The following is a 24388-nucleotide window of genomic DNA, read 5'->3' as shown; positions in this document are numbered from 1 at the left end:
TCAAACACAGTGTGTTCACTCAGAAATCTGATCCGAATGCACAATGGAAAACGCAAATCATGGACACTTTTTGGCTCTGAGTTGACGTTTTTTTCAGGTCAAAACATTCAGAGCGCTCCTGCAAACACGCTCAAGCTTGAGGCACCCAGGACACATTAGCAACGCTGCCTATAGAAAACAACTGGAAAAAGACACCTCTCACTGCAAAAACCAGGCTCGTCTGATTGACTTAAGTGACATATTCTGTCTCTCTGTTTATCAATCTCCTCTGCTCTGTTTCACTACTGTGGGCAGCACCGCACCTTCACACGCAATCCCTAATTTAGACTCATTTCACCATTTCACAGCACAAACACACACTTGCTTAGCTCTGGATCTTACAGTAATCATATGCCAAATAGTTATACATCACAAAGCATTAAACCACTTGCAAGCATGCAATACATTTACCACTAGCCTATATGTGGGGCTTGCAGATATTCACAGTGACAAAGGTTCCCCTAATCTGGGAAGTCCCAGATCCTCTTCTTGCAGGATCACATTACAATCAGCATATTTGATTATTGCTGTGATGTAGCTAGCTTTATATATTTGACCATGATCTTCACCAGTAGTAGATGTTGTGGAAATTCATAATGCAATTTTGTACATTTGTGCCTTCTCAACAATGCCAGAAATACATCAAAAGGAGGAATACTAAATACCTTAATTATAATTGATTTTATGGCTGACAGAGTGAAATTCAAGAATCTTCAAAAATATATCAGTATATATATCAATTAAAAAGTTCTTTATGTTTAATTTGTGTGTAATTGTGGAATATTGACAATAAAAATACTGTCCTTGATGGTAGTGTCCGTGTGGTTTGAGATACATGGGCAGAATAAAGAATAACTGATTGCCTTAATTTATTTAATTAAATCCTTCTTCAGCAAATATTATTAATTTACTGAAATGGATTGAGACATCAGTTAAATGCCTGACATGAATTTTCATCATTCATTGCTGCTGCGGCAAAGGGTTTGCTAATTGCTACATTTCCTGAAGTAAAATGTCAGACAGCCTTTTCCATTTTGTGTTTGAAATATATGCATTAGAATACAACTACTCAAAAACAGGAATTTACTAAGATGCACTTAAAGGTGGGGCATGTGAAACTAGAGAAATCCAACACCATTACATATACCATGATATTGAGCAAACACCCCAGCAAGCAATGTAACTAAAGCTGGCTAAGTTGTGGGTAAGCAAACAGTGGCTACACTTGCTGCTGCGAAGCTAACATGAAACCAACATGCAGAGATGACATGGTGGTCCCACAGTGAGCACACCAGCCCCAAACAGCAACACAACTCTTCTGCTGCTATAGCTAACATCACAACAACAGCATGTCTTGGCAAACAAGAAAGTAAGCAGGCAAGTTATTTAACGTTACCTGACCTGACATACAAATCCTGGCTGGAACGGCTGGAATAGTGCTGTGCAGCTCGGTTTGACTCACTCTTTTTGTTTCCTATTTACAGAGCTAGGGCTGTGTACAAACACCAAATCTTTTTTCAGCGCACCCAGAATAGAAATCTAGCGAGTGAGGAGGTAGTGAGGAGATATTTGCTGAATTTGACAAAAATATTTGTATTGGATTAGAATTGTTTACCCCACCTTTAAAGGAATCTTGGAGCCTACTCCAAGAAGAATGAGAGAGACTGAACACTGACCTTTATATTGAACCTATTATGGACTATTTTCTTTTAAACTTTTCATCATTACTTGGTCACTAATTGCTTAGGAGAGGTAATATCTTTTTTAAATAACTTTAAAGGGGACCTATTATACTGCTTTTCCAGTCCTATATAGTAGTTCTGTGACTAATGATTTTGCATGATTCAAAGTTCAAAAAAATAATTCTGTCTTATACTGACTCTTCATGTAGGCCGTCATTTCAGCTTGTCTGAAACAAGTTGTAGATGCTCCTGTCTCTTTAAGGCCCCCCTCTCAAAGCCCAGTGTCTTCTGATTGGAGACCTGAAGACCTGAAGACCTGAAGCATGTTACCAGGCTGTTGTTGTCGCTGAGCGGTACAGACAGACTGAGCGTTGCTGTGCGGAGTTAATGACCATATATGGAACACCAGCTCCGTTTGGCTCGGTGTGTCGTACAACGGAGCCATTGTTAGAAAAAGCAGTTCAAAACAGAGCGTTCAGAACAGCAGGAAATCTGAGATTTTTGCTCACAGGGATTTCTTTTAAATACTTTAATCTAATTATTTAAAGCTTGGGCCATGTTTAACATGTTAACACATCCAACATTGTAACATTTTAGATAAGTCATAAAATAAGGAAAAGCATAATAGGTCTCCTTTAAACAAAATCAATAAAAAGGTGACTAGTCTTGATTTTGTGTCTAGTCTCACAGACAAGTTCAAGTTCAGTCCTGTGTGTAGGACTGGGGTTTGGTGGGGGGGAAAGAGAAAAGTTATTTGCCCACAACAAGATTGTAAGCAACAATGTTTAAACTCCTTCTGTGCGATCAAGCCAAATGTATGACTGATATATGTAAGACATGTAACATTACTGCGGTGGGCTCATGTTTTAAATGCAGTGAAAAGAACTGAAATGTAATGACATTAAACAGTGTAAGTGTTTGTATGTTTGGATTTTCCTTTCAGAATCACCAGTTTTGAAATGTGCACAGGCTCCTCCTGTCAGAGGTCTGCAGCTCATTTCTTTTTATTGTTTAAGAACTGCCTTTAGCTTTCAGTATATATGATATAATGGAATTGCTTTGCCAGGGTCTGATCAGTGTGTGTGTGAATGTGTGTCGTGTCAGCAAGAACATCTATAATGGTGCTTTTCTTGCACCTATAAAACAAATTTTTGCATGCTGTGTGTGTGTTTGTGTGTGTGTTTATGAGACAATATTGACTTTACAAGTCTGTTTGATTGGACAAGTGGCTGACTATCACCATGTCGTAAAGATACGTGGAGCCTCGTTCATAGGCTTGTAAAAATATTATTGATTCCTGTCTTTTCCTGGGCTCCATCAGCATTCTTCAACCCTGATTTTTTTTTATCTCAAAAAGGATAAGTTCCTGCTAAAGCTAAGCCCTGTTTGCCCTGTCAACTGTTACCAATATAATAAGCATAGTGTTGATTTAGATTTTTTCATGATATGTTGAAATCCTGTGTATTTGTAACATTTGATGAGGCGGAGACTAGTCATGACACTCCAAATGTGATTTGTGGTGACCAGCTAACTCATCTATCATTTAAAACTGCACTTAGCTCTTAATTTGTAGATCGTAGAGGCTAGCAGAGCGATATCGAGGGTCCGAGGTGTGTGTTTGTCGATTGGCAAAAAGTTTAACATTTCTCTCTTGTCCTCCTCCTAATCTAACAACATGGGTGAAAGAGTTGTGGGTGGAGGTCAAGTTCTCTACAACTCTTCAATCTCTTTACAGCTCTATATTCGCTCCACATTCACTCACTTTGTTGGCCGCACAAATTTATTTTCGGTACATTGTTGTTAAAAAAAATTATCAGTAGAACATTCAGAATGTTAACACATTACACAATAAATAAGTCACACCCACTTTTGAGCAATCAATCAGTCTGAAGGATGACATTTTTATCCCTCTTATCTTAGCTATACCCTGCCCACATCACTCAAAAACCACACTATCACACTTTAGACGCTAAAGATGCCGGTGACTTTTGTTTTTATTTTTCGTCTTTTCAGTGGAGAGGAAGTGTAATCACTGGAATCTTCTGTGGTTATGCTTCATGTACATCAGGGTTTATTAGCTGAGGCTGTTTCCATTGCACTTTGTTGCATTTTCTTCTTTTTGAGATTTTTCAAATTTCGCTGACACTTTTATTGCGCAAACTGAAAATGAGCACAAAAACAGGAGGTTGGAAACATACTACTGTACTGAAGCTCCATCTCTAAACTATTAGCCATTGATTTCACATCACCCCACCACCACCCCAAGGCCACCAGTCAAGGCACCATTCAAAACTACCTTTTGAATCTCTGAGTGGCTGCTATTTATAGTTTATAGAGCTTTATTTTAGCAAATAAAGCTTCTGCATTCATGTTAGTGTGTGTCTCTCTTGACTGAACTAAAAACTAAGATAAAGTATTGTATGCTTAAGTGTAAGCATGAAGCACAGCAGCAAGGGATCTGCCAGCGCCACATTATTTGCTCATCATTAAAATCCACTGTGTGTACCATTAAAATGTCTTTGTCTTTAACATTACAGGTGGCATCGTGATGGTATCCATGCCAGTGAAACTTGGTGCAGTGTATGTGTTGCTTGCAAGCCATTTGTGGGGGGCAAAGTCAGAAATATGACACACTCAGTGATCCCAATCTCTTGGGAAGGGATAAAAGGACAGAAATGTAGGTGGGTGATAAGTGGTGTCGCAGTCCTCCTCCTATGTCGAGAGATGGTTTCTCTACTCTGGTGTAAATGGCTTCAGCCACCCCTTCCCAGGAGACTGAGCAAACGCTCACACTTGGCCTCATGTAGCAATGACAACAATGGTCTCAGGTAACTCTAATGACCAGAACGACTGTCGTTACAACAGCCTGGATCACAAATGAACCAAGTGATATCCATCACCTTGATAATAAACCAGGTGATATCCATCACCTTGATAATAAACCAGGTGATATCCATCACCTTGATAATAAACCAGGTGATATCCATCACCTTGATAATAAACCAGGTGATATCCATCACCTTGATAAAGACTCCACAGTGGTTAAATAGCTGGGATTCCCTGCCAGTCAGAACTGAAGAAGCCTCTTGGTTGAGAGGCAAAATGTCTTCCAGTATCTTCAATCAAGTCCAGTCGCCCTTGACCATGATAACCATGACCTGGAAGACCGAGACTCTTCACAGACAACTTGATGTACTAGAGTAAGGCCATATACTGTACTGGCAAGTGAGCTAAAAGTATGTCCCCTCCCTCCCCCCCTCTCTTTCTCTCACTCCTCACATCTGAATATAAACCCCCTGGTGAGGCTTTGCGCTGACAGCTGTATAAAATATGCAGAGATCATCGTCATCTATCAAGGATACATAAAGTATACTGTGCTATATGTGTTAAGTTTGTGTGTGTAATGTATGCATGTTACGTATGTCCCACTGGGTATGAAAATTGGAGCAGCAGAAAGATGTGTGAGCATGTGTTGTAGGGAGGGAGGGTTGCCATGGGAACTGGGAAATACCAGTTACCCACTTTCTTCTTCTCACACCTCTCATTCTTGACCCTTCATCTCCCCACACACTCCCCCTTTCTGTCTTTTCCACACACCTTCCTTCACCGGGTCTCTGTATTGCCCCAGTTCTTGTTATTGACATCTCATGGCTATGCAGCCTTCTCACTTCCCTTTTACTCCCCTCTTTTTCCAATCTCCCAACCTACCAGCATTTTCTCTCTCTTTTTTCTCTCTTACTCATTCTTCCTCTTTCTTCATCTTCCCTGTCTCTCTTTCCTATCCTTACCAATTCTTCATCTTTTCCTCTCTCCTGCTCTCCCTCCTATCAGCTCTGGGCTCAAGGAATCCCTCATTTATTCAAACAAAAAAAGAAAGAGCCCCTTCAGGGATGATTTGCATATCTCTTCTTGGGCTGCAATAATAGACGGATGACTACAGTATGCCTTACAGCGCATCGACGTGCTGACTGCAGCAGTGGGAGAAGAAGAATAAATGCCATACACTAGGCTCCAGCAGTACACTTCCAACAGTGCTTGTCATCATTTTTGGCCTGCTGCACCTTGCCAAACTATGTTGTGCTTTGTTTTCAGGCTATTTGACATGATTACTAAAGTAACTAATGTAGGTTGGCTCACAGTAGTGGGTATGTAACAAGAAATGAGTCAGGAGAGAAAATGTCTTTTTATCTGTCAGTCCAAATATAAACATAATTTTGACTAGTAGAGGAAGTGGGCACTTTAAGCCACATTAATGTGTTTTTTACAAAACAACTGGAAAATCACACATTTGACATTTATGGCTACCGTGCAGCACATATCTAACAGACATGGCAATCATTCAAAGTGGTGATTCTGGTGAACTCACAAATCACGGTCCAATATTCACTCTTGTTTTGGTCTCCACCAACTCTGAGGGAAATATCTTTAGCTGCTAAATGCTCACCAGCTAAATCGCTAATGTTATCTGTCTGTTGTTACAGTCTACGGTGGTTTATTAGATTAGAACTTTTTGGTTGGTCCCGTCAACAATCTTTGACTGACAAGTGATATCTGGCATGCATCGTGCAGAAATAGAAATAGAAAGCTCTTAGGATCAATAACCAGAAGCAAAAGCAACAACAAAACAAATCACATGTAACTTGGAACCTTCAATTACAGCATCAGTAAATGGAAACAGGCTGTGGTTGTAATGTGCAGCTCCCAGATGTTATCATGTGTATCAAAATCCCATCTCTGAGACTATTGCTGCAGCTCGCTTAGAAATGGGCCAGCATGCCTAGTGAAATTAGAGTGAATGGCTGCACTGAACGCTTTGAGGTTTCGTAATGTACTAAAGCGCTGCGGGACTGCAGATCCACTCATTCATATTTTGCCTGATAAAACAACAACAACTCTCTTCAGACGCAGAGATATTTATAGGGCAATCACAGAGATGAATTCTTTACCTGCACAAATCACTTGCATACAAAATGAACATCCAAAATTGTAGAATAATACAGTACTAAGTTGTATCCTGCATTATTCATCAACGGTAAATTATTTTCATTCTATGGTACATGCCGGTGAATGTTAATATTTGGAGTGAAGCCCTGAGGTGCCATTAAGTTGCAAACCTCATAAAGACGACAGAAATGAAATGGCAGCTGCCACTGATGTCCCGATATTGCAACACCAGCTGAAATATTTCCAAGGACAAATTCTTTTTTATCGCCGCCACCTTCACTCAATCTTTTCATCGATCTCTGCCTTACAAATACGACTCTAACATATTCTATCTAAAGCTGCATGTCTCTTTTTATCCCCGTAATTCTTTCTCTCTCTCTCTCTCTCTCAAACACACACGCAAACACACACAAAAACACATACATACACACAGATACCTTGCTCCCTGTGAGCTCCACTGATGCAACCTGCTCTATATCTATTCAGCAGGAGAGTTATCACTGTTCTATAATGCTCTCTCTTCTGTCTCACTGTTGCTACATAACTCACTCTGTCTTCTCTCAGACTGTATTACCTTGATTGTTCATGTGCAAAACACAATGAGCTATTTTCCATACTGTAATGACTTCCAGGTAGCGGTTATCATGAGGCGTAACAACTAACTTTTACATGACTGCTTGTATTTAATATATCAGAATTTACTGGATGATTCTTATCCCAGATGAAATTCTCAGTTTATGAATTCATCCCAACATCAACAAATTCCGTTAAGTTCTGCCTTCTTGCTTTTCCATCAGTCTTTCGAATTATTGCTTTAACCAATGTTTTTTTTTTTGTAACTTCTTGGAGGGTATGTTTCATAACAAGCATGTTTGCATAAAGATATTTGAGCTCTGAGGTGTTTACTCCACCAGTTCAGGTTTGTTTTGGCAGATATGATTTGAATTTTAAAAGGAAGCAAGTACCTGAACCAGGTGTAGGTCCTTATCCAAAATAATTGCAGTACAGTTTATTAGGAATGAGAAAACCTTTAATTACTCGAGAACATGAGGTTTTAAGCAGACAAATGAGCTCAGATCAGACAATCTCTTCCTGTGGTTAGACTACGCGATCTCCCTCTCACAAATGAAAAGTTGGTTTCAGAAGCAATAAAATGCACCTTTGGTCAATTTAATACCCTCAGAAATGTTTCTGCTACAGCCTTACTTGGTCTTCTATGACCAGTAATATATGGTGCCTACAGTTAACTGCTAACTTTAGATAAATATTGCTGTGTAACAGACATTACCGAGTTTGTTTACTTCATGATGCAGGAGCATGTTTTCTGTAGGGAGTGTAGGCCTACATCCGCAGAACAGCGCACTATGGGGTCCACACAACAAAACGGAACAGTTAAGAAATGTATGCAAGTAATTAGGATGAATACGTTGGCATACTAAAGAGTTCACTCACAGAAGTTCCACATATCCAGAGTGCTGCTGTTGAAAACTGCATTTTACGTTCAGCATTTGGTTCATCATAAAACCTTTCAAAGCTTCCTCTAAACACACAGACAGTGGGTCACTACTATTGGTCCTCGATATGGGTTTTTCAGTTGCCAATGCCAATATATATATATAAATAAATATATATATATAAAGTACAATCTAACATACATGGTAATCTTCGCCAGTAACATGCTGTTTAGATTGAATTTTTATTAATTAATGAAATAGAAAAATACATTGGGTTCAGCTGTAGATTTCAGAACGTGACTGGTGTTTAAGGGAGAGTTGGATACAGTTTGTCAGAAGTGACGTCATTCAGCTGCATTATTCTCTACAGTATAATATGTAACGCTACCCAGTAATGGTTTAAGATTAGATTTGCTGTCATTTAGGATATTATGGGATTAAACATGTTAAAATTTAGAAAAGTGCTCAAAACTAACTTTTTTGTTTTGTTTTATTTTTATATTTCTTGCCAAAAGAAAGACATAACAGTAATGTAATGTAACAGTAATGTTACATAACTTACTAACACATAATACAGGTGCATCTCAGAAAATTAGAATATCGTGAAAAAGTATTTTCTGTAATTTAATTTGAAAGTGAATCTTTCCAGATTCATTACTCATTCAGTGAAATGTTGACATTTATGTATTATACATTCTTTATTCTAATATTAATTCTAAAATTTCAAGAAATGGATTGTTGATTTCCATGACCTGTTAGCCGTAATCATCAAGATTAAAACAAAAAAGGTCTGAAAAATGTCACTTGAAAGTTTCACTTTTTTAATTAAATTATAGAAAAAAAAGAACTTGTCCTTAACGTCTTAACCACCAGACTGATGAGCTACTTACAGAGACAAGAATCTTTTTTGTTTCATTTGTGTGTCTTAAGTAAACAGCAATTAGAAAAGTGTCTGTCAACAACCTTATCTGCATTCACTGTAGTGAAGAGAGCCTGTTCGCTCACTTTAGTCTTCCTGGATCTATATATCTGCCTCACAGCCCTTACTACCTGACTCTCTCTGTCTCCGTCTTTCTCTCTATTGTCCACAGTACCTTTGTTGTACTGATATTGTAATTCACATTCACTGAGCCCTATATGCGAGTGACATAATGCTATACTGACTCCTAGAGATGACAAAAGGCACTGGGACTGACTGCAACAAAAAATAGCTGACATTGTACTGTGTGTGTGTGTGTGTGTGTGTGTGTGTGTGTGTTTCAGGGCTTTGATCCAGAAGTTTTCCCCATCCTCTGGGTAATTCTCTTGTTTTGTTGTTTTGTTCTAACCTTGCATTTACCAAAATCTTCATAATGTATTCTTGTTAGTTGTGCAAAAAAGAGCCTACTGTTTTGCTTTACTTAACTACTTAATAATTAAATATGAATTACTGTTATTGTTATAGACTGTTACTGTTGCAGAGAAAAAAAAGAAAGAAAACAAGGTGTGGCTTCATTTGGAAAACAAAAATGGATTAACAGGCATCTTCGGTACTGTTAGGTAAGTAGTAAGTTGGATAAAAGCCTGCAACAAAATGGTCAATGAAGTCAATTAAAGAGAGAAGGGAGGCAATAAAGGCAAAATATATAGAGTTGAAGGAGGGAGGGGGGGAGAGAGAGAGACAGAGAGAGAGAGATCACACACAGACACACACACACACACACACACACACAAACACATAGATGAGAACAGATACAGAGAGCAAGCTGTCAGTTTTGCTGGCTTAGTGGACTATATTCTGCTGCAGCCGAGACAGAAGGAGGGAGAGAGAAGCGAAGGCAGGGGGGCGGGAGGTTTATTAATGCACGTATAGGAGCGGTTATTACATTTACAGAGAAAATCTCCAGCGCAGAGAACACAAACAGCCAACAGGGGATTAGGGCCCATTTAGCAAGTGCCACCATTCATACAAGACAGAAGACACTGAAATGATCCAAATTTCATAACACTCTTCTAACCAACAGACCTGTCAGACATGACTGATTTGGATCAGTCTTATATGATCCAGTCACACACACTCTTTAGTTTTTTTTAAACTTGAACAGCCTCTTCTGGTCTTAATGTAAAAGGCTGACATTAGTCTATATTTTCCTTATTGTAATAAAAAAATGTTGTATCTAAATACTTTCAGACCCTACAGTTCACAGTATCAGCATCACAGATCTAAACAGCAGTGTGTCAAAAACACAAGGTTTTTATGCTATGAAAACAAAAATGACAAAAACAACAAAAGAAAAAAATAAATAAAATAAGAGCAATAAATAATAAATACAGCCCCAAAAGGAAAAACATCATAATCAAACATATGATGATAAGTTAGAAAACCGCCAGTTTCTCTCTAACTCCTCCACTCCTGCAGAGCCTGAGGTGGCTTTCTGATACACCGTTTTATTTCCTCATTCATGCTGTCACTATCATAACACATATCGGAATGCATTTACATCTTAAAAATCTTACTCTTAAACTCTTAAATATCGGTTGGATAGGCTATTAGTTTTTTACTCAAACATGATCTTGAACATGACCGCTTTACGATCAATCTGTCATCAATGTATGGACAGAGATTTGTCTCCGCACATCGTGGATTTATCCTCAGCACAGAATAAAATCTATGCCCGTCTTTAGGTATAACATTGTGATTCTGTGGACAGTTGCACTGAAAAACTTACTGTGGGCTACATTACTGCAGTAATCACTGTTTAAACTAAAGCTGATCAATAAACAGTAATCTTTCATATTGTAGTCACACTGATTGGAACATTCCTATCGTAGTTATCATGCTGGAGATAATGTGACTATTTCTGAGTGAGGATGACTGTGGTGCAGCTGAAACAAACAGGCCTAAATATGGTTTAAAAGTGAGTTTTTCATTATTACCTGCTGATAGTCTGAATTTGTTTTGAAAGTTTTAATAAAATACGAGCAAGATTTTATTAATGTATAGTAGGTGTCTAAATCTTGACAGTCAGTTTGAACCTATAGACACATTTTCCACTGCAAAAAATTATTAATAGGCTAACCTACTGGGTCAGACTTTGATTTTACAATCACAGGTTCATGAGTAAACTGTGTCTTATATTTGATCTATATTTTCAAAATCAGGTAGTCAATTGCCACCGGCATTGAGTCCCATCAGGTTATACCTTCTTAAATATAGCCTTCCTATTTAAACTTGAATGTAATGGGCTGTAGGACAATTCCAGCACTTTCATTCATTAAGGAAATTCCAGTATGGTAAATGATGAATGAGCAACGCTCTATAGTAGTATTGTTAACGTATTGATCCTTCCTCCACTCCTGCGTTTTAGAGCCCATCATGGTCCGCGTTGGCACACATTCATATTTCTATTAAATAGTGGCTCTGCCTTTATTTACCCGTTGTCATGGTGAATCATATTTTCGGAGCTCCATTGATGATGGCTTTTCATCCCCATGCATTCACTTCCATCAGGCTCAACATACTCAGAGTTGATTGAACTAATTCTGATCAGCTGTTCTAGAACCGAAAATTCAGTTTCCCACCTCAGACTCAATCAACTCAGAGCTCAGGGTTAAGCTCAGAGTTTCTATGGGCCAAGAGGCTGACAAAGGCAATGACTATTTCCTGTATATTAGTGATATTAAGGTCTGGTAGTATTACCCCAAACATGGCTGTCAGAGGGTTGGGGTGTATTGCTGTGTGATCGAATATTGAGGTCCAGTAATCTATCAGAGAAAAACATGACCAAAACATATGAACAGTAAACCGGGTCATTATGTTATGGACACAGTGGCTTGACCGAGGGACACAGCTTGTACAACCTACAATCGTTAAAGTAATGAGTTCTCTAGCCCATGCATTCTTACCAAAGGCAGGTTTATCTCAGTTCACAATTATACAATTTCATTTTTAAAATGGCTCAGTAATTTCCCAAAACAGCTGGGTACTGTAGTTATTCAAACAGGAGGAAATAGAGCATTTGTTGGGACTATTTTCAGCAGCGGGTTAATAAGTGAATTTGGTGTTCAAGTGAGTATTTTAGGCAGCAGGACAGTGTATATGGGATTGTCTCTAAATAAACTACAGTGACCATGTTCATTGTAATAAAGGACATGAAACAGTGAAACAGTGTGGCTCGCTGATGTCTTTTAAATAGGTTTTGAACAAAAATGGAGCCTGTGGCATATACAGAGTAATAAGATATATCAGGCTTGGGATACACAGGCAATATTCACAGGATCGGTTCATTGTTGGTTTTATTTATTTAATCTGATTAGTTGAAACTAAGAAAAATATAAAATATTGCCACCCTCATCTTTTAGCATGTAGTTCATATCTTCTAACTGGACTGCTTTATTTAAAACAGGAAGGGGGTGCTCTACTTTCAAAACAAATTGCCTTACTTGCTGTGAATGTTAAGACTTAGTATTTAGCATGGAATTGTGACACACTGGTCGAGTCAAAAGTTTCATCCAAAGGCTGATGAAAAGCAAAACAACAAACAACAGAAAAAAGGTCAGGGGTCAAACTGTGCTGCAGAACCTGAAGCTGGCAGGGAGTCGTCTTTCTCAAGGACATGCAGGGTAATGGGTTCTTGCTAACAAAGAGTCCTGCAGCTGTATTGGTCTCTGGGTATAGTTCACCACCGCTGTCCTCTTGTTTCCTTTAACGTCTGGTGTGGTTTGAGCCAGTAGTGCTGTGGTAAAATTCTGTTGACTATCGCCGTTTGCCTCAATATTTCAAGTATTCCTCCACCGGGGCTGACCTTCGCTGCTTTTCCATTCTCAATTATTCACTGTGTCAAAATAAATATAGACATAAATGCTGCCAAAGCGTCACCATCTGCAGTGACCACTGTTTTATTTGATATAAAACATTCGTCACATTAAAACTCACAGCAAAGTATAATTGACAGACTACTGGGCTGAGAAACACCTGGTATTCTTCATGTGATCGCCCTGGTGTGGCTATTTTTATTAATGTTTTCAATAAAAGTACTACATATTCATAAATAAATGCCCCATGAGAATGGCTCGGATTATTTCAGTTAGATTTTTGTGAATTGGGGAGATAAAAAGAAAACGACCTGAACCATTGTGCTGCTTCATGAAAGGAGAGTGGCGGAAACCTGGCATTTAGCAAAGCAGTCAGAACGGGAGGATGTGAATGCAGAAAATAAATGCGAGGAACAGTGTTCACACAAGCAACTTTACCACTGATGTTAAATCAGTTGCTCCACTGGAGCACATCTGCACGCTTCAGAAAGCCATATGTAAGACTGTTAAGACCTTTCAATGCTACATAGAACTGCAATTAAGATTAGTGTAAAACCATAAATACAATTAAATATAAAATTAATAAATAGTCTGGAATGTCTCAAAACATAACATCTCGGGTTATGTATGTAACCCTTGTTCCCCGAGAAGGGGAATGAGACACTGCGTCGGTGACGACACTATGGTAACACCTCTGGGCGTAGCAGGGCTGAATCATGAATGAAACTACTCCAGTCCTATTGGTGTTGCTAGAACGGTAGCGTGTGACGGCGTAACTGGAGGCGTATATAAGCACGCCGACACACAGGACACATCAGCTCTTTGCTATGAAGCAAAGCACTCCAGGCGGGGTGAGGTGTGGCGGACCAACGCAGTTCGAGTTCCCTTGAAGGGGAACGTCTCGGGTTACGTATGTAACCCTTGTTCCCCGAGAAGGGGAATGAGACACTGTGTCGGTGACGACACTATGGGAACGAGATACCCACTAGGCTGCGTCGAAACCCCCGCCTGCCCCCAGCGTGCAGTAACCTGTAGGCACGACTAAGAGGAGAGCGCATGGGTGCCGGGTGCAGAAGGAAGGTCCAGACTGTAAAACCGGAGGAAAGTGTGAGGAGTGGCCTAGCCAGCTGCCTCACACAAATCCTGGAGCGAAGCCCCTGAAAGGAGGGCCCTAGAGGCCGCGATGCCTCTAGTAGAGTGTGCCCTCACGGCCATAGGTGAAGGTAAACTGCGCACCTGATAGGCCAGGGAAATAGTCTGAACGATCCAGTTGCTGATGGTGTGTTTAGAAGCGGGGAGCCCAGCGTTGAGGGACCTGAAACACACCAGCAACTGGTCTACTTTCCTCCACCGGGAAGACTTCAGAGTGTAAATACTCAGCGCTCTGACAGGGCAGAGCAGATGAAGTCTCCCGTCCTCCGCCGTCACATGAGGTGGGGGATGAAATGCCAGCAGCACCGTGGACCCTGCCAAACTGGACGGAACCTTAGGGACATAGCCTGGACAGGGGTGCAGGAAACCGAAAGTGCCTGGAGATCCCCCACCCTCCTCAGATAGGTGATAGCGAGTAGAAAGGCCATCTTAAGGGTCAGGTGCTTGGCCTCAGCCGACTCCAGGGGTTCGAAGGGGGCCCCAGCCAACGCTTCGAGAACCACTGCCAGGTCCCAAGTGGGAACCCTGGAACGAGTCACGGGTCTCATCCTCTGGGCTCCACGGAGGAAGCGCACGACCAGTGGAAGCCTCCCCAGAGGCCCTTCCAGCAGAGGGCCGTGGAACGCTGCAATGGCAGCCACATACACCTTGAGCATGGACGGGGAAAGGCCAGCAGAGAACCGGTCCTGGAGGAACTCCAGTACCATAATCACCGGGCAGGTAACTGGGTCCACCACCCGTTCTCCAAACCAGGTGGCAAACACATTCCACTTCAGGCCATACATCCTTCTCGTGGACGGGGCTCTGGAGCTGAGTAGTGTCTCGACTGCTTCTGCCGTCAGGCCCGCCTCCAGGAACTGCACCCCCTCAGGGGCCAGTCCCAAAGCTGCCACAGGGCGGGGCGTGGGTGAAAGACCCGGCCCTCCGCCTGGGACCGCAGGTCTCTCCTCAGAGGGACCTGCCAGGGCGGGCCCTCCAGGAGCGATATTATGTCCAAGAACCACACTTGGGTCGGCCAAAATGGTGCTACGAGCAGTAGGCTGACACTGTCCTGACGGAGCCGCTCCAGAATCCCCGGGAGCAGAGCAACTGGGGGAAAAGCATACAGACGCGGCCTCGGCCACGTCTGCACCATGGCATCCAGCCCTAGCAGGGCTGGGGGCGAGAGGGAGAACCACAGTGGACAGTGCTCAGCCCCTGTCTCGACAGCAGGTCTGCTCCCTGATTCTGGATCCCAGGGATATACATCGCTCTGAGAGACAGCAGTCTCTGCTGGGACCACAGGAGGATCTGATGCGCCAGTTTGCATAACGGGCGCGAGCACAGACACCCCTGGTGATTCAAATAGGCCACCACTGCCGTATTGTCGGTCCTGACAAGGACGTGGCGACCACGGAGGGCGGGCAGAAAACTCTTCAGAGCTCTGAATACTACCAACATTTCCAGGCAATTTATGTGCCAAGAGAAATGATGCTCCTGCCAGGAGCCTCTCGCAAAGCGGCCGTCCATGACCGCGCCCCACCCCATGAGTGAGGCGTCTGTTGAAATAATTGTCCGGCAACATGACGCTCCCAACACGGGACCCTGGGACAGGACCCAAGATTTCCTCCATACTGACAGGGAACGAAGGCACCTTCTCGTAACCCGTATCAGACGGATTGGATTTTAACCACCACTGCAGGGCTCTCATGTGCAGCAGGCCAGAAGATATTACGCTGGAAGCTGCTGCCATGAGACCCAACACCCTCTGAAAGTGTTTCACAGTGATGGTGCGGCCTAGCTTCACTGTGGACAAAATGGACTCAACGCGTGCAGGAGACAGGTGGGCCCGCATCATCGTTGAGTCCCACACCACCTCTAGGAACGTAGTCCGTTGGGCGGGCGTCAGCTGAAGGTGGGCAAGGACGACATCTCGATGCTGAACCGCTAACTCTCGAGACTGAGTCAGAATGAGCCAGTCGTCGATGTAGTTCAGTATGCGGATGCCCTGGAGCCTCATCGGGGCCAGAGCTGCATCCATGCACTTGGTGAACATGCGACGGGAGGGTGCTAGGCCGAACAGAAGAACCCGATACTGGTACGCCGCGCCCCCGAAAGTGAACCTCAGGAATTTCCTGTGAGAGGGACGGATGGAGATGTGGAAATATGCGTCTCGCAGATCTATTGTGACAAACCAATCCTCGGACTGGATGTGACTGACGATGGCGGGCATGGCGAGCATCTTGAACCTGAATCTCCTCAGAGATTGGTTCAGGGACTGCAGATCTAAAATCGGACGCAACCCTCCATCCTTTTTGGGAACTATGAATTACTGGCTGTAGAACCTGGACTCCCTGACTGGCGGGGAAATAAGTTCTATGGCCCCCTTTTCCAGCAGAGAGCGAACTTCTTGTCCCAACACCTGGCTCAGCTCTGAGTGCACCACAGTCCAGACCACCCCGTTGAATCTGGGGGGACGGACCCGGAACTGCAGCCTGTAGCCATCCGCTACGATGCGCAGGACCCACGGGGAAATGTTCGGGGCTGGTGGCCAGTGTTATGCGTAGGTCCCTGGCGGCACCCTGAAGCGGAGGACCGGTAGTGGGCCCCCCTACTCGAAACCTCCGTGGCCACCAATGCTGCCATGGAGCGGCCAATGGAACGGTCCTCCTTAGTGACTCGAAGCGCTAAATCCGTAGCTCTACGAAGCTCGGCTATATCCTCCCCAGAGGGCCCCCCCCCCCGGTCACAGTCCAATCGGCCTGGTATGCCTGCAGGATGGCCATAGCGTGCGGGCTTGCACCAGCTCGACCCGCCGCACCGGTGGCGCATGGTGCTGCAGAAAACGCTCATTTAGTTTACTGCTGGCCCGCGTCTCCTGCACCGCCTGTGGCCAATCAATATTCAACTTGGCCACAGCCCGCGTCACCACCTCTAATAGTTCATCATAGCTGGACGCAGACTGATGACGTCGGCCCGGCTCCTGGAAGTCATCCTCCATGATGCTAAGCACGTCTAACTCCTCAGAATCAGACTGTGCGAGCCTCTCCAGACTCATAACTCGGGCGGGAGAAGCCGAGAAATAGGCTCCCAAACGGGGAAGAGGGGAGGCGGAGTCAGCAAACGAGGACCAGGAAAAGGCCTCAGCCGTCCCGACGCCCTCAGAGATATCGCGCTGTAATCCCCATGACCGCAGCTGCCGCAACGCTTCAGCGACCGCGGGGCCTGAGCCACGGGGAGAGCGCATCCAACCGTCTTCCGAAAAGAGAGCTGCACGAGACCTCAGCACCCTCAGGGACAGGGCCTCGCAATGGCCGCAGGCAGCCCCCTCAAGAGCTGTCTGGGCGTGCGACATCCCTAGACAGGAAACACACATCTCATGAGTATCCCCAGCCATGATGTAGCGTGGGCATGGAAAAACACATTGTCAGAACTGATTACCAGACATGGTCTCTTCTGCTTCGTAAGGACTTCCAGGTAAGACAACAATTTTCTTGGTAGTGGAGCTTTCAAACATACTCAGAGTGCCTGCTGAAAAGAAAAAAGCTGATGCGTCCTGTGTGCCAGCGTGCTTATATACGCCTCCAGTTACGCCGTCACACGCTACCGTTCTAGCAACACCAATAGGATTGGAGTAGTTTCATTCATGATTCAGCATTGCTACGCCCAGAGGCGTTCCCATAGTGTCGTCACCGATGCAGTTCGAGTTCCCTCGAAGGGGAACTAGGAAATGCAGGACAAAAATACTATAAGTCTTTATGATAAGCCAAGATAGCTTAGCTTTGCTTAAAGACTGGAAGCAAGGGAGACCTTCTGTCTTGTTTGTTTTATCTGTACTCAAACCAACAAAAATGACACCTTCTACTGGGAATTCATTTTTAGTCAGAGCCAGGTTATCCTGGTTTAGCATATAGACTGGATGCAAAGAGAAACAGCTAGTCTGGTTGTGTTCAAAAGTAACAAAATTTCCTTACTAGAAACTCTAAAACTCACAAAGTCACAATATGTGAATATGTGCAGGATGATTTCATGGACAGGAAATTGGATTTTGTAACATGTTTGGGTTTTAGAGGTGCTGGTAGGAGGTTTTTGTAACTGTTGGACAGAGCCAGGCTAGCTGTTTCCCAATTTTCTGGCTTTGTGCGAGAAAAGCTAACCAGCTGCTAGCTGTACATACAGACATAAGGGTGGTATCGATCTTTTTAATTAACTCAGCAAGAAGGTGAAAAAATGTTTTATTTATTATTACTGGTTTGCATGTGGCATTTGATTTTGTACCTATAAAACGACACAATTTGTAGCCTTTGTACATTCATCTTCCAACTCTGCCTTCCCCAAATACTACAGAACTAGAAAGAATCAGCAAATAATCATTCTTATATTATAATTTTACATTACAGAATAACCTCCGCTGAATGAAATGTATAGTTTGAGTAACAACACACCATTATGTGCAGTTGACCTGAGGTGGGACCTATTTCACACTACGTCTCCTTCTCGTCTGAGTCAGCACTGGTGGTGTTTGGGAAATGGTTAATTCAAAGAGCACGTCCAGAGAAAGCTGCTGTTGAGTGCGTGACCCGTTCACATGGTAATATCCATATTTATAACCTCTTGATTTATTTTTCATAAGGTCTTCACAGCGTCCTGAATGTCCCTCTGCGAACTTCACTTTCTCCTCTCACCACCTGACTGTCTGTTCCATTCATCACATCTTATTGGAGCATTCATTATATATTTGACCATACATTATATATTTAAGCCTTAGTCATGAATCACACAGTATGAGTTTGCTTTCTCAACTGACATCTTTTCTTCCCTGATCCCACTCATTTCTTTTTTTGTGTATCTCAGCCCCCCCGACTTATTTTTTAACTTATTTTTTAACAAAACATCCTTTGTTTTCCCACACATTTCCTTTCACTAATCGGTTATTGTTTTTTAATTGGTCTGTTCTGCTAATGAATTTGGAAAGTAGTTACAGTATCATCTTTGTCTGTTTGGTTGTTGGCAAGATATCTTGAAGTGTAACAGAATATTTGGCTGAAATGTGAAGCTCACCCAAAGGATTAGTTCCTGGTATAAACATGAGTCCAAATCTTTGCAGCCATAGCAATGTTGGTTTGTTGTTTATACTTTCCTGGTGGTAGTCATAGTGGATGAATCCCAATAATTTTGGTGATCGCCAGACATTTCATCTCACGATACCAGCACATTGGCTGTAAGAGTTTTCACTTCTACAGTGACATATCTGTCATCTATCATCTGGATGGATTTGGTTCAGAAATTCATGTTCCCCCCAGGATGAGTGGTTACTTAATTGTAACTTTGGTGTACTTGGGTTTAGTGCTAATTGGCAAATGTTAGCATGCTAACACACTTAAGAAATATGAACACATAAAACAACCTGCATTGTTATCAAGTTAACATGCCGACGTTTGCATTTACCTCAAACACAGCTATAAGCAGGTGCGATTTGCGTGCTTGGAAACTTTACAAATTTCAAAACTTTAACTTCTTCACTGCATTTGCAAACATATTTTAATTGGCAACCTTTTTTCTTATTTACGTTATCATGTAGCAAAACATGCAAGAATTGAATCCCTCTTCCATTGATAATAGAGGTGTAACGGATCTTGAACTTTGAGAGGGGTAAACATTTTGTCCCCACTGGGGAAATATTGTACACAAATCTGTCAAAATCTGTGTTAGTGAGCACTTCTCCTTTGCCAAGATAATCCATCCACCTCACAGGTGTGGCATATCAAGATCCTGCTCAGACAGCATGGGTACTGCACAGGTGTGCCCTAGGCTGGCCACAATAAAAGGCCACTCAAAATTTTGCAGTTCCAAGGAGAAGTACTCACTAACACAGATGAACATGGTGAAATTAAGTATTGTGAAGAGGAGCATGACCTCGTTACAAGAAAACCCTATTTAGAAGCAGGAGAGGGGGGTTACTGAGGAACAGAAGGCTCGGGGGGTGATGCTACACTTGGTTGTAGGATTGATGAAGTAGGAGGAGGATGAGATGAAGGGGTGAGGAGAGGAGGTGAAAGTGGATGGTAGAAGATTTAATGGAAATTTCCATTGCGTTTCATTTTTTAGTAGCCTACAGCTACAATAACTTAATTTGAGTTTTCCAATAAAAGACCAGATTTATTAACCCTTTCACTTTGTTTCAGAAGCATACTGTGCCTACAGATCTGTGATTTATTTCTCAAACAGACACAGCAGCCTGGAGGCGCAGTTTGTGAGTGATCAGTGAAGTGTGCCTCTTTTTAAGGGATGATGCAGAGAACAGAAATAAGATACATCTGGCTGCTTATGCATTTCACTGGATTTATGAAGGTGCCTGCAATTCTACTAGGGTCAGTTTCTGTGAAAATATCTTTCGCCTCTAGAGAGCAGATGCAGATTTGCGCAGGGAGAGAGCAACTTATTTGAAAGGAATAGAAAGAAGTAGAAGATAATAAATGAGCACAACAACCAAGTATTTCATAACAGCAAACAATGAGGAAAGAGGGAGCTGCGGCTTTGCGCTTATTAATCCTGAAGCAGACAGTGCACGCTGGTGATTCCACTCTTTCAGTTTCATTGCTATTGTGGTTGCTATTTCATAAACAAACGTCTGGCTTAATGTGATTTCATCTCTCTCATTCTCATTTATTCTTTTAAAATTGTATAAATAACGGACAGCCAAATCATTTTTGGAGTTAAATGGTGACTTTAGTATTAATGGACATTTTTGCCTTTATTGGATTGTTCATAATGTAGAGGCAGACAGGAAATGAGGGCAGAGAGAGCGGGGATGAACAAGCAACAAAGGTATGTGTTTTTTTGCTATAAGCTGCTAGTTTACTCCATCAGAAATGAAGGTCGAAAAATTTAATAAATCTCCACCCATTACCATTTCTGTAACTTTCTTAAAAAGTGAAGATCCAGCAATCACACCCACTTCAAGTCATGATTGGCCAGCTATGCGTGGGTGAGAGAGGAGCCAGGATTTGAACTGAAGCTCTCTTTTTTCATTTGTTACACAATTATTTGTAGTACTGTTCATGTGAACAACCAAGTGCAAGGACAGCCTTACGTTTAAAGTCCACCGAATCCGCCTGCGCTGTGTTATGGCTAGGCCGCGGTTGCTGGAGCAAATCGCGGCCATTCTAGTCAATGCTTGTGAGCATATGTGTATGCTTGTGAGTCTACCAGACGCATCAAGCAGAAAAGTGCAGATCAAACCAGGCAGGAAGTCAGACACAGATTGGCATAGAGAATCCAGTCAATTTTCAAAATAAAACACCCTGTGGCAACTCCCGATCGTAAAACAACAAAGAAAACGGTTAAAATGGACACAAAAAGAAGTCATTTAACTATGTAGCCTACTTAATCATAGTAGAAGCACAAAATGCAAACACTGATTACCAAATCAACAAAATCTAAACATGTCAGCAAAATCAGGCAGGCAAAACACTCTGATTCTGAAATGCTCCTTGTGGGAAATGCAGCCTGAAGTTGACGGAACGAAACAGGGTCACAGAGAGCTGTGATGAAGGTAGTAGAAGCACAACAAGGACAAAACAATAACAGGTCAATAACATAGAGCAGGCTGAACGCTCCGCTGCTGAAACGCTTCTGAGACGCTTCAAGTGGACTTCCGGTGACGCTGGGCTATGGACGAATCAAAACCGTGGCGCAGCCGTAACGCGCTGTAATCTGAGACAGTGGATTTGCAGTGTTATGTAAATATCTCCCCCCAGTTTGTTGGCTGGCTTTTTACTCCAACTTTAAGTGTGGCTGTTCGGAAGAGCTATAAACACTTTTGCCTTCCAATGAGGTCGGACACTGTGTTTCAACAAACTTGTTCAAAAATTCTTGTGTGTCTACAGTGCATACATTTTTAAAGCTTTGAAACTACAATGTTTCCAAAATATAAGTGCTGTGAATTCATGCGTGGGTTTTCACATCTCAAACAATTTGGGCTAATTGTTTTGTGTATCTGTTAAACTATCGACTTCTGAGGAAGTGAGATGAAGCTTCTGCTACATTACCATGGGAACTGAAGCAGAGTATTTTCCCAGTCTGTGTGAATGTAAAAAATTTGATTACCTCAAAGGCAAAAATTCCCTACTTACTGTTTTTGTAAAGCACTGCCAAACAACAAATGAACCCTGGAAAGAAAGATGATTTGCTGAAAGAAACATATTTAATTGCCTCACAGTGTTTTAGGGGGATGTTTTTCTTTACGTCTGTGCCCGGAGAAACTAAGGTTTTCTTGTTTAAAGTTCATTTTTACTAGTTAGTCAACTTAATTTTCTTGTTTCTTATTTTTGCCTGTTTATAATTGAAAAACTGTGTTGCTTCGAGATACATTTAAAGGCAAATCACAACTTGAAATTTCTCCCTCTCAGTGAATATGAGCAGTCTCTAGTAATAACCTTTCTGTGTCTGTGCCCATTACAACTGGACACTTTGGTCAGGGCTCTCACTGCTTGACAGCAGTTAATGGGAAGCCATAAGTGGCCAGACTGCTGTGGGTAAAAGTGCAATAGGTGATTATTACATCGGCCTCCTGCAGACAGAAGAAGATCTGGTTTTTAACCCCCCTGTGGCACAGATCTGGGTCCAGATGTATTTCACTGATAGAGTGATTATTTTGCCACACTATCAGCATGACTCAAGTGATGGCAATGTTCAGGTTCCAGACTAAAATATCTCAATGATTATTGCATGGATTCTCATGAATTTAGCTTGCTTATGTTAGCATTTGGTCAAGTACAGCTTCACAGATTCATTTCAGAATTTTTTACAATGGAGGCATCATTTCACAGTATTTCATTGTTTCCAATTTTTTTCCTTTATATCCTTTATTGTAAATCAGTTTTGATAGCGGTGCTGCAAACTAAATTATTAAGTATCTTTCCAACGTTCAGATCACAGGCGCATGTGATGGATTAATGATATGTGCACTATGAACAGCCACCGCTGAGAGTTATGCTCCCTTGTAATGATGGCTGCTTTGGCATTAGAGAACCTTGATGTGGAACAATCAGTAAAATTGCACTCTTTCCATTGACAGGTCTAATGAGTGGTGATTAAGTGTGAGTCTTGAAACATTTATGGCTAACCGTGGGAGTGGAAGTTAGCTCCACAATACCTGAGACTTACATAAGCAAACCATGCATACACAGCTTTAGGTAACACTTCATTTAAAGGGGTGTGCTTTAGACATGACACCATCTTTATGGATGTTTATGACTGGTGTCATTCGGTCACTTATGTCAGTTTTTAATGCAAAATTTACTCTGTTTGAGATGTCTCTGTTACGACGACTGTCATTTACACCATAATTTTCCATCCATCCATCGTCAACCGCTTATCCTGCGTACAGGGTCGCGGGGAACCATAATTTTGTCATGAATAATTCTCAACTAAAGTGATGAAGTTTTGACTTGTCATAAAGACATCATTAAGTTTTATTACACTGTCAAATGCTTTTTATAACAATGTTATGAATAATTTTCTTGACCTCAACTAAAGTGGTACTATTTGGACTCATATAAGGCAGTTTTGACCACAGAGTATAATACTGAGGTGACTTACGGAGTTTCTTGACCAAAGCTTTTCTAGAGTGGCACATGCGCAGTACAGATCAGGCAGGATGTGGCAACATGTGGAATGTGGACAGTGTACACAGAGTTTTAGTGGTGAATCCATGCATCTATAAACAGGCTTTTATACATTTGGCTGGAGTTGTAGTGATTGCTCATTGTGACGCCCTGTGGGGTCATGTGTGGGTGTGGCCTATCTCTCTCTCTTCCTTGTAGGGGAAGAGCTGATTGCAGTAACTCTGGGCACCTGCGCTAATTGCCCTGTAGAGTATTTAACCCTTTATTCTCATTCTTAGGGGCAGAGGTCGCTGCTGGGCTGGGGACGGACGGACGGACCTCTCTGCTAACTTGCTACCATCTGTTTCCCTCCACAGGTTCCACCTTTGCCTTGGTTTCTGGACATGCTGTTTTAGTTGATAGTTTATTTCTCGCACATTACAACACCCTCACACACATTTTCCATGCATCCATCATCCTGACCTGACTGAAACCACTGATGTTCATAGCCCATACTTACTTACTTACTTTGGCACCAGCCTTAATTTGGTTCATTTTGGTTTAAATAAACATATTTTGTTAAGCTTCTACCATGGTGTGTCTCCCTTTTGTTGTAGCCTTTTGAGCCAGGTCATAACACTCATGTATAAAGAAACCATATGGAGTACATATATCCAGGATCTATTCGTCACTTCTGGTGTGAATTTGCTGTAACTTTAGACTCGCTTCAGTAACC

The 24388-nt window shown here is 42.2% G+C and overlaps 1 protein-coding gene across 1 annotated transcript in view; it reads right to left on the bottom strand.

The window, feature by feature from the left end:
* Positions 1-24388, bottom strand: part of necab2 (N-terminal EF-hand calcium binding protein 2) — a 137318-nt gene that overhangs the window by 14192 nt on the left and 98738 nt on the right. The window lies entirely within an intron of this gene.

Source organism: Micropterus dolomieu, linkage group LG22 (genome assembly GCF_021292245.1).
Source record: "Micropterus dolomieu isolate WLL.071019.BEF.003 ecotype Adirondacks linkage group LG22, ASM2129224v1, whole genome shotgun sequence".
Classification (NCBI taxonomy): Eukaryota; Metazoa; Chordata; class Actinopteri; order Centrarchiformes; family Centrarchidae; genus Micropterus; species Micropterus dolomieu.
Note: the sequence above shows the minus strand (reverse complement) of the source record. Positions and strands in the feature narration are given on the sequence as shown.